The sequence below is a fragment of the Falco cherrug genome, chromosome 4 (assembly GCF_023634085.1).
Source record: "Falco cherrug isolate bFalChe1 chromosome 4, bFalChe1.pri, whole genome shotgun sequence".
In the NCBI taxonomy this organism is placed as follows: Eukaryota; Metazoa; Chordata; class Aves; order Falconiformes; family Falconidae; genus Falco; species Falco cherrug.
Window position 1 is genome coordinate 58,344,870 of NC_073700.1, and position 17,133 is coordinate 58,362,002.

General features: G+C 40.6%; 1 protein-coding gene across 13 annotated transcripts in view; it reads right to left on the bottom strand.

Moving 5' to 3' along the window:
• Positions 1-17,133, bottom strand: part of KMT2C (lysine methyltransferase 2C) — a 198,644-nt gene that overhangs the window by 164,684 nt on the left and 16,827 nt on the right. The window contains exon 1 of one of the 13 annotated variants that reach the window (XM_055708902.1): positions 15,233-15,624. The exons of the other annotated variants lie outside the window; for them this stretch is intronic. The gene's annotated coding sequence lies outside the window, so the exon portion shown is untranslated. Of the gene's footprint in view, positions 1-15,232; positions 15,625-17,133 lie in introns of those variants that run through there. 13 annotated transcript variants of the gene reach the window in all.

The window sequence follows — 17,133 nt, forward strand, 5'->3', positions numbered from 1 at the left end:
TTTCAGAATTTATATTTGGTGAGCGTTTAGCCTAGACATGGCACGTCTTGACTTGTGGAAGGTTATGTCTACTGGCAAATAAAACAGACGTAGGCACAACAGGAGGTATTTGATTGCTGACTATAATATGTTACTGACATGATAAAGATGTTAACGCTATCCCAAATCTCATCTTTTTTTCTGCATATTTGAACCATTTAAAATTTCAAATTACTTACAAAAGGTTACAATTGTACAAGATCTAACATTTTATCAATAATACTGTTAACTAGAAAAAAAAGTGATAAAAGCACAAGTTTACAGATTTAAAACTATACTGTAGAAAGTGAATGGAAACATTGACCTCACAGCTAGAAAAGGTAAAGACTAATTTAAAAAATAAAAAAATAAAGAGCCCACGACAATTTTTAAACCAATTGCCATTGAAGACACCTCTTCCTTTTCAAAGCAATGCTTTGCTGAACACTGTGATTTTACTGTGAGAATCTACAAATATAAAAACCAGCTTTATATAGAAAGCTAGCATGGGTCAAAGCAAAACTAACAGGACTTGGACAACAGTCAAATATTCACCTGAAGTAACACGTAAGCTGCATGTACCCTTTACAAATTGAGGTTATACTGTCACAGGCGAGTTCGCAGCCAGGTTCTCCATGCGGGCATGCTAGCAGTTGCATTGGCAGAGAAACAGGGATGAGCAGCTGCAATAAAAGGCGACTGCCTAAGCCACGGCTGCCAGCAGAACAGATCTCCAGAATCATGGCCTTAAATGCCCTGTAAATATAAAGCTAACTAGAAAGTTTCCATTACTAACAAAACACGGGTAGGTAAATGACTAGGGAACAGTTCCTCAGAAGTGATGAGGTGAGAAACCTTCAATAACCTCCACCACCTCTCCTCCTCCATGTCTCTCTGTTCTGTTTCAATGACAGATTCCACTAGAAACGCCTTTTTACTACAAACTTAAGCAACCTACAGCAGCATCCAGGATCTGCCGCTTTCAACATATTGGAAAATGGATACTCTAGGATACCTGAATTCTCAAGACTTGGGAGAAAATCTAAGACACTCAGAAATTTCAGGCACTTATGTTTTGGCCTACAAACTGCAAAATTAGCACATAAAGTCAATTGATAGAAGAAAAAAATACTGGTTTCCTTCTTTGCATCTGGATCCTACAGTGAAGGTAATGTGGTTGCTTCAATGTCCCTAAGGGAAACTTTCTACATCTGAACAGCTGGAAACAATGTTTTGTTGGAGGAAGTACAGTATTTTGGAGTATAGCTCCTCCTAGTAAGACCTCTGACAGGATGCCAGGCAAACATAAAATTAATAATAACGCAAAAAATTTTGCCTTCCCTAGACACAGGCATACCCCGATGCCTTACTTTCTTATATCCAGTTATATGGCCCAATTTGCAGGTATGTTGAGGGTTTCACTCTTCCAAAAATTAAACCAAAAGCTGAGGTTTAGCTTCCCTTGGAAAATAAAAACAAACTAGGGCTTCAGTCTCACTAGACATACTCCACATTAGCATGATCCAACATTCGCTTTACTGTAGACTAATACTATGTTGGTAACGCACAGCATAAGAACTTCAAATTAAAGAAAAAAAACAAACACAGAAAAGCGTGATATTAAAAAGAATTGCCATACAATGCCAATGAACTAATTCTAAGCTTAAATAAAAATTATCATTGAACATGAACTTTATTAGCTAAATAAATTTCTGTTGTTTCAATTCCAAATCAAATTAAAAGAACTTCTAAATGCTTAGCTTTGGATGCGCACAGGAAAATAAAAATACGTTAAGTCCAAGAGCCTGACTCAAAACTATCCCACTTGCATGTGCACTGCTTAATAATTAACCCATGCACTTCTTCAAGGACTGTCTGAAAGCCCTTCAGCCTTTTATGCCTTCTGTTATCAGTATCATTCAGAGAATTTCTGTTAAAAGCCTATACAATTCTAAATTATTATGAAAACCTTTTTTTTTCTGGATGAAGGACTACAAATTCTGAAGGCTTCTTCAGTAATTCTTCTTCTCAAGAATTCTGTTCTTTTTTTTTCAAGTTTCCTTCAACATGAATTTCATATTCAGGTTCATTCAAAAGAAATCATAAAAATCAAAGCTATTAAATTTAATACCTAATAAATATATCTATCATCACTATTACAAGGCATAAAAGAATCTATCAATGGCTTTGATATTCTGAATTAATTACAGCATGTTTAGAAGATATACTGCTTAAAAATGAATTAGGGGAAGAAAACCCTGAAAAATTTCACACATTCCTAAAAATCTCAGATAAAAACAAATTTGCTACCCTGTTTCACCAGCTGCAAAATTCAATCTCTGCCACCTTGCACACACTTGAACATTATACAAACTGTGTTCTACATCATTAGGAAAATCATGGGTAAAATACAGTGGTGGTCTGATATGTGACTTACCATCACCTTAAAAAGAAACAGAAACCTTTCTTTATGTTCATCAAGTAGTTGCTCTGAGCGAGAATTGCAACTACTGATGTTCTTAACACATGTAAGAAAATACTTTAAGATATTAGTTTCTTCAGAGACACAACAGACACTACCAAGGCCAACCAGTTCTTCTACATGACAACTGCATCAAAATAAAATGTACTTAAAATAAGTGCGGCTCAGATAAACAACTACTATGGCCTTACAACAGGGACCCTGTTTAAATAAAGCAAAATTAGATACAGTATTCTCCTACAACCAGATTTTTAATACTTGCACTAAAGCTAAGGAAAACAGTCAAGCTCCTATTACATACTATTTAGAACAAATTTATAAAAAAAGTATGTCTGAAGTCACATCTTAAAAAATTAACAGCCAACAAACTACTTAGAAATTTTTACCCTATTGTTCAGGAAGATCTAAGAATACCAAAATATTTTTTAAACAATAATAGAAAGTCAAGATTTAAGCCACATTAGAAAACCCTCCCCTAAACCTCCAGTTATTGCAATACTTCTTAAGGCAGAGTTTCATGACAAAAATACTTTTTTTGTGTGGCAGAGACATACAAAAGGATTCTTCGGGATGCCAAACACTTTCAGAAATCTCCAGTGATGACTCATCCTGTTATGTATACAAAGCTTTCATATTAAAAAAAAAAAAAAAAAAAAAAAAAAAAAGAGTCTGTTGGCATCAATACAGATTCTCAGTTAGCAACCTTCAACTTAACTGTTATTTCTTGTACAAAGTATTCTAAACACTCTGCAATAAAGTATTTTGGTATGCTAATTCTGGGGAGGAAAACGTGCAACTTAATTTGAATGGCCTTTCTTACACATAGAGCTTCTACTCTAGTTCACAAAGTGCTCCAAGATGGCCTCAAATACAGTTTTTAGGGAGACAGAAATTCTTTGTTGCTTTATGCCAGTTCCTTGCCAGTTGCGCTGATCAACTATTTTGCCAAAACAAGAAAAATAAGTCGTTCAAAATGAGTCCTGATGAGCATAACAAAAAAGAATCACTTCTTAAAAAAAAAAAGGGGGGGGGGGGGGGGAGGGGGGGGTAACTGCTCCTAAAAACTTTGAAAAGCTTTACTTTCGGCTGTGCCCTTAGAAGCACTGTTTTAACTCCACCACCCACGCACCCCGCCCCCCAAGAATTTATTTATTTCTTTAAATAATCTGTTGTACTGCAACAAAATCAAAATAAACTAAAAATTGGCACCTAAGTGCAAATAATTATAATGAACTACATTACTACACTGACAAGTACTTGCCAGTAGAACATCTTTCTTCTTTTTTATGGAACTTCTTTGAAATGTGGTGGGGTGGTGGTGTTTTTTTTTTAATTGGCTATTGTTTGCTTTACTTTATACACATAGATGTTTGCAAGATGTACTAGAAACCATGAGTTTCCCACAGTGCTATGTATGGTACAAGCACCCAGCACTTTGCTCCATCAAGCTGGATCAGGTCTTTCCAGACCAGGCTTACAAGTGGAGAGGGTCATTTTCATTCATGCCTGTTCATCTTCCCAGGCAGAAGGCAGCCATGTACAAACCCAGGTAACAGCAGCTGTGGAGCTTTAAATCAAAAAAACATTTACTTTCTGAAACTCAAGATTCACTTTGCACGGGCAGCTAGTCTAGAGTTAGCAACCCTCCCACAGTACTGTCTGGCCAAACTCAAATGAACAGGCAAGACACAAATAATTTCCTTTATGTTCAATCCCTCTAGCCACTCACTTCTCTAATAATTCAGTTGCTAGTGTTGATCCTTTTCTAAATATGGCCACATATGCATAAGAAGTGAGCCTCAGTGCCAGCTATGCAATTTCTCTTTCCCACTGGGGACACACTTTCCAGCATCTCAGATGTTTTCGGAACAGACGCCTCCCCCACCACTGCCACATATACATTTTATTTTATTTCTTATAAACGCCTCTTACCCACAGCAGTTACAAGTGCCAAATCATCTGATTTCACAGAGTGTCAAAAGAAAAGCCAGATCTAAGAACTTATATAGCATTTTCTATCCTTTCTTCTGCAACATGTTGATTTGGAAATAATACTCTTCATTGCTCAAATTCAAACAAGCACCAGAAGCCAGTTGTCCCTCTCCAGTCATTTACACTGATCATAGGATGTGATCAACTATACCATGTTTCCATTAAGTTTATGTTTTTCATAGGTACTGTCAAGGCTATACCTGATCAAAGATACAAATTAAATTTGTGGATTCATGCTACAAACCTTTGAGCTTGAAGCACACCGATTTCCATGGTTCACAAAAAATAAACCTAAAGAACAGCCTGGTTTCTTCTACTTCCAGACAAGATAAGAAGGCTTGTCTTAGAAAGCATAACTAAATCCTTTTGATTTTTTTAATTTAGTTGTAAGATTTGTTATTCTCTCGTGATTTATATACTACCATAGGTGGTCATGGCAAATTACCAACATAATTTACGGTGATTCTCTGACTGTAAGACTAACTTATTAACTAAATAAAAAAGAAAGAAACAAACAAAAGACAACAGTCTTCAGTAGTGGCAAAGCAGAGATATGGGAAAACAAGAGACGCCCCCAGTCAACAAAAGGAGCTTCATATCTGTCTTTAGAAGACTATGCTTTAAAAGAAAGCAGACACCATTTTAATTAACTGGCATTTAATCACCAGTTGATGTAAGAGGAGAAAGGAATAACGGAAAGCCAGCTGAATGCAGCGCATCTTCAGCAGAGGTTTGAATACGGCTGGGGCTTGGGGTGGCAAACAATCAGCCTCACAAACAAGGGACATTTCAAACACACAGCACAAACATAATGGACAGTCCAGCGCAAAGCAGGGGCTTGGCTCCGTCTAACAAACAAAAGGGGATACTTTAATCATATTTTAATGAGTGTGTGCATGTGACCTGATCCATTAAGACACTGAAATGCTGCTGCAGTTACCATACAGCCACCATGGCGTTTGGTGGCTAAACTCAAACTGGCCACTACAGCACCCTTGAAGAAGGAAAAATAACTAAAGCTGCAGCAGCTTTAGTTGATAACAGTATTAATACACTGGGGGTGTTAAAGATCTGTAGATCCACAGACACCAGCATGATCAAGTGTGAAACCTTAAGTCATGGATAACCAGTTCTATCAGGAAACATAATATGCAGAATAATCAAAACTATTTGCGGTCTTTATACAGAACAGGTTCATCATCCATATATAAGTATTACTGAACTAATAGAATTAATCAAAACCTAAGCTATGTAATACAGACGTTTCACATCAAAAAACAAGATCCCATGATTCATTAAGGCCGCAAAAAGTCAAAAAAATGTACTGCCCCAAGAACCACAAGAAAACTTGCCAACAGTCCAGACATTCTGCTTTTGGAGCCCATTTGCCTCCTAATGCTTTCAAAAAGCATTCCCATTACACACACACACACTTCCTTCAGTTTAAATAAAATTTCACTGATGTAACCTGGTGCTCTCAACTAGGTCTTTGATATTTGTGCACCTCTGAAAAGTATACAGTCTGGTTTTCCCACACATTCATCTTCATGTTTCTTGATAATTATAATCACAATTCACACTGAAAAGGTGATCACAAAATTAGCGTTTACTGTCTCTTCCAACACATACTACACGGCACTTATGCTAATAGGGAGAAGGTTCAAGAAAATCCCAAGTAAAAGGGAGCTGTTCTCAGAATATGCGGTTTAGCTGTGGTACTCCATGCTCAGCATGTTGAATGTTTGTGTGATTGAGGAGAGGCTGGACACATTCAAAGGATATACCCAACGCTTAACAGATCTTGACTCCACAGATCCCTCAATTCTTTCCCAACCTTCCACAACTAGTGGTCCAGGGAAGTATCATTACTTTTTATTTTTAAAAATTATTCTCTTTTTACTTTTTATTTTTACTTTTATTTATATTTACTTTTTAAAATTATTCTCTTTTTATTTTCCTTCCCATGACGATGGGACACCCAGATCTCTGATCTGACCCAGCGTAAGTGCTGTTGTGAAACAGAACACTTCTTCACATTACCTTACAAACAGACTCTGAACCAAAAGCTAGGAAAACAAAGCTCACAATATTGCCCAAATTACTGTGACACGTAAAGACCAATCTTTTGACAACACCAACCTCCATTTCCAGCCTGGTATTTGACATCCTGAACTGCAAATAATGAACACACAATTATGTAGCCTTCAGTAGTTTACTCAAAGTTTCATACCTCTAAAAGACTTGTTCCTGATTTCTGACCAGAGACTCTCATGCAGTCTTAGACTTGTTCCTGATTTCTGACCAGAGACTCTCATGCAGTCTTACAGAGAATCAGTTCTGTATGGTGGGAGGCAGAGGGGAGGAAAGCAAAAAAAAAAAAAAATGTCTGAGCATCCTATATACCTTCCCATTCAGTGGACGGCTTATTAGGATCTTCATCCATACTGCGCTGATATAGTCAGGCAGTCATTATCCACCACAGTAAAAAAATAACTTCAAGGACAGCAAGCTTCATGCCATACAATCACGCTTTTCAACAAGATGCTTTCACAGTCAAAAACCACCTACTTTTCTTATATTTAAGCAACACTAAGCCCTTCTGACAGCTCAATGGATTCTCCCAAGTCACCAAATTCCTTACGAAGCCTTAGAAATAGCCCAAGCATCATGTGTTATGTCACTGAAGAAAGTCATCAGCTGACACTCTGTTGCTATCTTCTAATTTGAGATAAACCTTACCTTTTATAGGGAATTTATAATATTTTGCTTTTTGTAGTCCATTAAACGACTACAGGGAGAGACTTGTGGGAGTTTATTTTGCCCCCCAACCCTGGATCAAGTAATATAGTTAGGTAACAAACAAGCTCCTGGACACAAAAGCTCTTATTTGAATGTTACGCAGATTCTCTAACCTTCAAAGTTAAAGCTGTGAACCTATCTGAGAAGACTGGTAGACATCGCTTGTAGAGAAAGCTGAGGGAAAGCTCATAAGATGGTTGTCTCCTGGGGATAAGAGATGGAATAAGAGGCAATTTATTATCTGTGGAAAACAAAGAGGTGAGCTTTAGGGCAGAGGTGCAGGAAAGATATTAGAGTATGATTGTATTTTTTCATTTGTCTATTTGTTGCACTCATGACTTTACCCAGCCCACAAATCCTGATTTTCAGCACCCAGGCTCATCCTTCTGATTAAATTTGGCATGCATCCTTGGAAGCCACAAACAAAGAGTTAAGGACATAAGTTTTATAAGAAACAGTTAGTATATACCGACTGTGGGCGAGTTCATCCACAGACCTAAAAGTTGCTTAATTTCATCCATCCACTTTCCGTGAGGATGTGGTGAATGTTCATGAGGTAACACGGTGAAAGACAAAGTATATTATGCAGAATGCTATGATCTGGATGACTCCTTGGAACGCATATACCAGGGTGGCCATGGAGCTCTGTCAGCAAATTTCACTTTTGCTGCTCAAACACAATCTGGGTATAGGATCATCTGCAGAAAGTTTGCTTCTGATAGGTTTAGCAGGCTTAGGAGGCTGTTGGATGAAGCGGAGGAGAGATTCCAGCACAGATTATTTCAAGATACATCGTCTTTCATTACAGGTTGCAATGACTGAAAAGATTCTGCAGACTGATTTTGGACTCCAGATGTTGAAGGTGCTTTCTGTACTGACATGAAATGCTTGTGGGGCAGCTGCACGCTGTAAAAAAACAGCACGTGTCTCCCTATGTGTGCCCAAAAGCTTGACTGTATTACTCAGTTACAACAGTTTTATGTAAGATGCAGCCACTCCCCTCCATTCTTGCTTCTCTTACAGCCTTTAAGTGACATACCACCACCACCGCTTCTCTGCCCCTAACTATACCACTACAGCACATCTTTCAAATTTCTCACAAATAATTCAATGCCCAGAGGATGCTACACAACAGTCAGAAAAAAATCATCCTTACAACTTGCTGAAGAGACCACAACCATCATTGACTTTTCTATTACAAAGAAGATCTTCAAGACAGCCTTCCCCAGAAAAAGCCTCCTGCTCTTCAACTACAAATGTATGTTATGCACCAGGAGAACCCACAAAGTAGCTCTTCTTTATCTGCTTCCTAGCCTGAAAATTCTTGCACAGGAGATGGTGAAAAATACAAGGACTGGATGTGGAGTCCTACATTCAAAAGTATTCAGCCCTACACTGCTCTGATAACATTTAACACATAGTATCAGTACTTAGGATGCTGCTGTGTGTTTGATGAAACTGTGTATCAGACAGTAGGCTGGGTCTCAGAGGCATGAAATACACATCTAGCTCAAGAAGAGCACAAGCAAATAAGCCCAGTTCTCACCCAGTGGCCTAGACATGTCCTTTTCTTTTTTGTTTTTTGGTTTGTTTTTTCTTCTCTACAAACAAGGGAACTGTGATTCTTGTCAGTATCTGAAAGCAGTGGGAGTAAAACATGACTAATTGGCCAGTAAAAGAATAATACAGAAATCAAGGACAAGTTTATGCAATTTATAATTGTTATGATTTCAGCTCAGCACTGTTTCACAGAATCTCAGTTGACAGAAAACTAATCTCACATTTTCTTGAAATTTGAAGAATGAAAAACTATTCTGCAATGCCTGCTTTATTTTTTCTAATGCATCCTGTTCCCCACACTTCATCATGCAGAGCAGCAATCAGTTAGCACTACTCAAAAAAGCAGATACCGAACAGACTGGACTATCAAATTCTTACTTATACTGATGAGTGTTTACTCTCATGACTATTTTATTTCAACGGAAAACTTTCTATTGACTTCAGTTGTCTTTGAAACAGAATTGTGTACCTTAGAGAATACCCCATCATCCTGATTAATAATTAAATTAATCCATACAGTACTTATTCACTGACAGCTCTTTATCTGGAGGTCCAGAAGCACCAATAATGAAAACTCCTCTGTAGTACTGGTGAAGCTGTCAGCAGCAGATGTCGAAGATTAGGCAGCCGTAAGGAAAGAAATAAATATATAAATAGAATATAGGATTGTTTACATATGAACTGTACGTAGGACTACCAACGATCAAGAGAACCACCTCCCCCTAACCTTCATTTCTGCCAGCTCTCACCAGAGAAAACAGCAGCAAGCAATCTTCACCAACAGGGGCGAACGCAGCAGATGTCACAACCGGCAATAGCAGTTTCTGGCTATACACCACAGTTCAGAAACCCTGACTTTCCGGTAACATACTAAACAGAAGTCAACGAATTTCAAAACATCCCCAAGGGAGGCAATAGAACTGCCTAAAATAGTAGCTATTCACCGATTCAGCTCTAGGATTCCAAAACTTTCTATGGAAGAGTGACATAACCATCTCAGTAACCAAGCCACAGCCACCAAGGCAGATGCAATAGCTATGTGCATTTCTGTAACATGGAAGAAAAAAAATGATTAACTTATAAACTCCTCATAGCTAAACATTTTACACCATTCTAGGTGGATTTTACTACCTGAAGACAAGTATACGGGGGGGTGGTGTACGTATTTAATTATTTTATATTTTGTACACTAATACATAAACTAAACAACATATACAGGCCAGGCTCCCCTCCCTAGCCCTGTTCCGGGAATGTGTTCGCGCAAGACTGCACCCTGCCTGATCCACACAAACCACCTCGGAAATCTTCCAGGCTTCCTCACCATCACCCTCCCAAGAAGTATACTGCAAATTATAGTAGTTGCTAGTTCTGGAGCTGTGTAACACTGTCTTTACATCATTCGTTAAACTGTTTTATTTTTCTTCAGTTAAAAATCTCTGCTTCCTTTAACAAGGTGAGAACAGAAGATGACATGGGACAAATGGAAGGGAAAAGATGGTTAAATACACAAGAAAAGACAGACTGCTCACAGGCAAGCTACTGCACCAAGATGGATTAAGGGGAAAGAAAAAGACTGAAGCCCATGCTTTTCATCCTCAATCTCCCATCTGTCTGAAAGATTACGTTCCTGCAACTCTGAATTCCTCTTCTGATCACTGCAAACCCATGATCCTTCCAAAAGCCCTCTACCTTGCATTTGTACCTAGTCCTATGTGCAATTAGCTTTCTACTAAAATACTGTAAAGCCAAAGTGACACTTTTCAACGAGAAAAGTCTGTCAAAGGTTAAAACAGTACTCACTGTTCAACCTAGACCTCCATTTTATGATAGTTCTGAACATACAATGAATGACTGCGACTAAACCCTTTGTACACAAGGCAAGGCAAAGCTGACATGGCAGTGACAACACCTAGCACACCATTTATTCTTTGGCCCCGATCAAGCAGCCTTTGAGAAGATTAGAAAGTATTCTAGACTCACTCCCTCATCACTCTCCTTAACCACCATAAGCATCTTCTTGCACACCAAACTCATTGTCAATGGTGCCACAAAACTGTACTGCCAACATCGCCCAACTCAAACAGAAGTGCAAGGTGACTAAAATAAAGCTCGAACCTTAGTCCTCCTTCTTCTCCCTGCTCCAGCTATGCTGTCCTTGTACAGTCACATCCACCACACCCCTTCCCCCTGCCCCATTCTCTTTGTTCTGCCAGTTACGTCATATCCTTTCACCCTGTTCCAAAAAAGCCTTCAAATCCCATCAAACTCAGTATCCTCACAAGTAATTTTGATTCAAAGAAGATAGACTTCTGCAGAACTGTAAGCATAAATAAGAATTTCGCTTGAGGATTTTTGAATTCTGGAAATAACACAGCACATTCTCCTCCTGGCCTAATCCCATCTCAAGCAGATCCCCCATGGAATGATTATTCCGTAACTGCCCATTTCAGAGGTGGTCACATTTTTCTCTGTGGCATCTGATGTTAGACACTAACAGGGGGCAAGAGTCTAATTTTGATCATAAGCTGGTTAGGGCAGAAGCCTAACTACAAACCAGGCAATAATAACCTGGTCTCACATGCACGTTTTCCTGAAGAGAGTCTTACAAAAGCAATCTACGGTCTCTTTTTACAGCACTGGGGCATGAAAATTAAAAATAAGAATAAAAAAGAAAGGGGGAATTAAAAAAAAAAAAAAAAAGGAAGAAAGAGAAAGGGATATCTGGATTAACAACAGGGAAGTGTTTGTGGTTAGAAGGAATATTGAGTTCCCTGTAAAACAAAGAATTTACCCCTGAAACAGAATTATACCCAAGAATTGCAAGTCCTGGCTAAACAAACAAATAAATGCACAAGCAGACTTGTCTTCCATGCCTTCACCTTCTACAACTGTCTAGTTAAGTAAATTACTCAAGTATTTACCTTTCAATGCTTGGTAACTAGGTTGAAAGCATGGGTCAAAGCAACCAATGTGAAATCTTTTATTTTCTAGCTATATTACAAAAGCACCGTCAGCACAAACCACGCTTACTGTGTAAAATTTCAACAGTGAATACAGACAAGAGGGAGACTTCACCGAAGAGACAGACAGAAATGCAATGCACTATGACTAACTTTCATCAGATCTTATGGAGGAGTCAAATTTCCTCCATATGTGCAATATCATCTATACTTACGCCTGGAACTGGACCTCAACTTTGAGATGAAAATAAATCCTAACAAGGGCACATATGACTACGATCCATTTTTTAAATCAAAGCTATTTCCAAAGGAAAAAGCTTAACTGTGATGTTTTGCCACTCATTTTGATATGCGTCTATATCTAAGATGTTCAGAAAAAATCTGTAAAGACGACTCGGTCAAAGACACATCTGTTGGCTGAATATATTCCACATCAGATCCCTAAACACAAAGATCTGAACACTCTTTAACAGAAGGCGCTCACCTATTCCCAATACTACGTGACTGTTTATCATGCTGGTTTCCCTACCGAATTTCTGTGACATTTCCTGGTTCACCTAAGCCGTCCCAGAGAGCACCGCTGCGGCACAGCAAATGCCACGAATCGCAAGAAGACATCTGATATCGGTGATATCACACGCTGGGATACTGCCAGAGAACCACAACACGCCAAAAGGATTTCACAGAGGAAAGACAGAATTATAAAAGACTAGCTAAAGGACCACTGTCAAACTGGTTTTTAATACTTCTTTCTGAAAACACCCTACCTAGTTTCCAGAAGCCTTAGTAATTACCAAAACTTGAACAGCCCGAATTAAAAAAAAAAAAAAAAAGTATCTTTCAGCTCCTTTAGAGTATGCTTTTGACAACACTCCAGAGCCAGTTTCCCTTCTTCCCTTCTGCACGTTTTATACCAAATGGTTTACAAAGTATATACTACTCCATACTCAGACTCTTCCATCCACACATTTAGAGCAGGAAAAGAGAACTGCAAAGCCGTAAGATTTGAGAGCAGTGACAATAACAGAACACTTTTACCATTATTCTTTTAAATAGCTGACTAAATTTCAGGCTGGAAATACCCTGTAAAGCACATGCTGAATTGTCCTTTTAGCCTGAAACAAAAGCAGAAATCAATACATGGCTGCTTTTCATTTTTGCTCAGCCGTTTACCTTTAAGAGATCATTTTCAGGCAAGTCCAATGAACAGTCACATTAAGAAAGTATACATGATGCAACTACTTTCTACTGGCATATTATGTAAATGACAATAATGCCACCCCCTGCCTTCCCCCCAGAAAACCTCTCAAAGACATTTTGCCAAAACTTGGCAGAAGTTTCTGTTTGGGAATTAATAATACAGAAGAAAAGAAGAAGTGGGGGAGAAACAAAGAAAAAAGGATCTAAGTCAACCGAGTATGCTGTCTATAAAATAGTAATACCAAAACTCAGTAACAATTCCTACAAGAAATAGAACAGAGTATTTTGCCCTAAAAGCACGTAGACTTAATGTCGACAATATTATGTATTACTTTGCACAGAGTAGATACAATGTAAGAAGAGTAGAGTCACAAAACAGTTTACAAAGACAACCTGCAAGTGAGGTACACAATTAAAAACTACATATACTCAAGCTCCAAGTATATTATCAAAAGAAAGGACATTTACAATACAGTAGTAAAGGAAGCATACATCAAATACTGTAAAAATAAATGTAATCACTAGTGAAATTAATGAATGGCTAGCATAGATGCAGCTGATCACATCAGCACTGAGAAGTATATCTTGTCTCCTGCCTCCGTTTGTCTCACAAGTAGATGGTTAAAATATTCGCACTAAACAGTCTGGGAGCTGCATTTTTTTTCCACAGCGAGCGTATTTTATTGTGCAGGAACATCAAACACAACATACTAACATCACCATAATGTACAAAAAAATGCCACAAAGACCTCTACATGTAAACTCCAGCTCAGTAACTGTTTCTTTCAATACACAGTATCTTACACAGTTGCTGAGAATCTTTAAATGTCTGCCTATTTGTTTCAGTTTTGCAACAGGAGTAATAACCCACTACTACTTTATTTCTTCAGATGCAAAAAAGGCAAATTATTTTCACACTGATCCTCAGTTCTTTCAGGAACTCTAACTATGCCAAATAACACTACGCTAGAAAATGGTGAGTTTAATAATAAAACTATACTAGCTGAGGAATGCTCTTCAATTATGTAATGAATAGAGTTACAGCATTAACTAATGATTCACTGGTGGGTATCTAGTATTTAGTGTCCAGGATTAGGTACATGGCTGAAACAGGTTTTTAAGAAAAAGACAAAACACTGTACAGATTAACTGGGTTATATTTTTAAAGTGTAGGTTGCTTGAGGGTTTTGTTTGTTGTTTTTTAAAAATCAACCTGCTACAAAGTAATCCCGTTGAAAAAAAGGAGAGTCAGCCTCTCATTTTGTCGATATCAAAAAGCAAAACCAAAATAAGACTTTTTTTTTTCCTTTACAGTTGGTATCAAGTTTGCTAAAGCCAGCCAGTTACATAACACTTACTTTGACTTACAACCTATTTGCTCACTGCTCATACAAAAATCATCATATATGATGGTCTGGATATCCATTATGCGCTAGAAATATAGTAAGTTTTTTTAAAAGATTTTCTTTCTTTGAATTTAGAACTACAGAGAAAGGCAGCTGGATCATCTAAAATTAATACTAAACAGGTAAGCTTTGAAATCTTGCAAAATTAAAATGGCACTCTTTTCAAAACCCGTGTGTACAGAGGACTTCAAAATATTTCAGAAAAATTAATCGTATCTCATTTTTCCATCAGTCCAGAATTCACACCAGGAAATGAAAGTGCTAAAAAAAAAAAAAAGGAGAAAAAAAAAAAAAAAAAAGAGTTGCGCTATAGCTAACCATATAAAGTCATAATTATAAAAGAATATGTGTGTGTGCGTGCAGGCACACGTGTGTGCCATAGGTGTGCAGGGGGAAGGCATGCCCAGATGACTGCCTGCCGAGCCCAGGGCAGACCCGAGCTGGGCTTTTGTGTTTCTTGTTTCTCCCACCCCACCCCCTCCTTTTTTTTTTTTATTTTTCCCTTTTTTTGTTGTTTGTTTTTTTTTTTAAATGGTCGAGGATTACCTAGGGAGTGTGTTACTTGAACCCCCGTACCCAGGTCTGATTTGGGGTGCGGGGTTTGGGGGTTTTTGTGACCCAACGCCGCAAGGTCCCCAAGCGGCAGCGGCGCCCGGGTCCCCCCGGCAAGTTTCTCGGCCGGGTCCCGGCGGCAGGTCCCCGCAGCGCTGCCCCCCGGTGCGTGTGTGTGTGTGTCCCCGGGAGTCACCCCGCGGCCCGCTCCGTGCCCGCTGTCACAGTTTGCCCTTTAATACAAAGAAGTTAACCGTACTCACCCCCGGCGAATTGGTTTTGCGCGACATAGCCCAGCCCCGCGGAACCTCTCACAAATCCCCTCTGGAAAATGGAGGGGCTGGCATCGGTGCCCGCCCGTACGATCCGGAGGAAAGAGAAGTTATTTACATGTCACGGCCCGAGCCCAGCGCCGTGCGGAGCCACCGAGCGCTCAGCACTGCCCGCGATCAGCCATGTTACGCCGGAGCCCCGCCGCTCGGTGGGAGCGCTCCCCGGCACTGCCCCGGGGCCTCGGCGCGGCCGGGCGGGCGCGGCGCGGGCGGCGCTACAGGGCCCCCATGGCGGCGCCGCCGGGGGAGCGATTCGCCACGGCCCCGATCGCCTCGGAACTTCGGCTCCGGGATCCTCCCCGAACCAGCCTGGAGCCGCCGGCGGAGGAGGGCGGAGGGGGGGAGGGGAGCGGAGGGGAAGGGGAGGGGAGGGGAAAGGGGAGGAAAGAAAAAAAAAGAGGAAAAAAAAAAAAAAAAAAAGCCGAGCGAGAGAAAGTAGATCCGACGCAGCCGGGCGCCGCCAATGTGCGGACCGGAGTCCTGCGGCAGGAGCCGGGGCCGCCGCGCCGCCTGCGCTAGCGAGGCACAACGGCGGCGGCCGGAGGCGCAGCGCCCCCGCCGGAGGCTCCCAGCGCCCGCCCCCGCCCCGCACCCCCGGCGGCGGGCACGGCGCGGCGCTGGCGCCCAGGGGGGCCGGGGGCCGCCGCACGCCCCGGCCCCGCGGAGGCGGCCGAGCCCGGGAGGCGGCCCCGGCAGCGCCCGGGCTGTCCCCCCGCAAGCCCCTGTCCTAGAAGCACCTTCCCCAGCGCGGGCGGGCGGCAGCGCCCCCCGTTCCCTTCCCCCTCCGCCCTTCCCCCAACGCCTGCACTTGCCCGTTCAACAAAGCAGCGCGACGGAAAAGTTACAAAACGTTTCCATAGATGCCGCTTCCCTGGCCGGCCCCTCCTCGGATGGTGGGGGCTGCTCTGGGAAAAAGAGGATTCCAGCCGTAAAGATTAAGGTGTGACTTCGGGGACTGGCTTCCCCCTCCCCTCCACCCCCCCCACCCCCCCCCAAGCCTTTTTTAACAGTTTTCAGGCTGCTCTACACTTCTCCAAAACCAGTCTGGAACGGACAAGCTAGGAAAGCAAGTCTGACAAATGTCCATCTACAAACGCCTCTTTCCTAATCCTTCAAAAGGTCCTTGGCCAATTTTCTATTTGCTACAGGGAGAAAAACAAATCCAGAAAACATTGCGCAACTATCACTTCACTCCTATCGATAGATACTCACAAACCAATCGGTCTGGCAACTGAAGTAGTAATGCAACTACCTTTGTTCGACTTTGCATAAAACCCTGAGATGGCTGTTGTGTAATGCTTCCCTTCGGTCAATCTTTTGTAAGTTTTCTTAAAATTTGTTTAAGTATCAGACATCTGCAAGACACAGGTTGACACGTTGACAACAATAACCTGAGGTATCTGCCAAACAATAATAAGGCCATGCATTACCCCTATTTTCTCACTCATCTGAATTATTTTTTTAATTAAATTCTCTTCTGTTACACCAAGCTACAACTGGACATACTTAACATAAAGCACCTGTGCCGTGGACAAGCAAGTAAGTTCAGTTATTGCCTTATCAGTGCTGGTTAGAGAAATTCTCAATACATGCACTCAGGACCTCAAAAAGACCATTTCACCTCTTAAGATGGATCAAAACCACCCCCAAACCTCACACACAGCGGGACCTACCCCTGCACAGAGAGTGGACCGACGCTGCCTTTTCAACTGAAACAGGCTCTAGGTGCCTGGCCTACAGGAAGGTTTTTATCAAACCAATTCTCCAGAGATTAAGATAAAATTTTAAAAAGAAAGCACTCACATAAAAAAATCTGCAGGTGTTTACTCTGA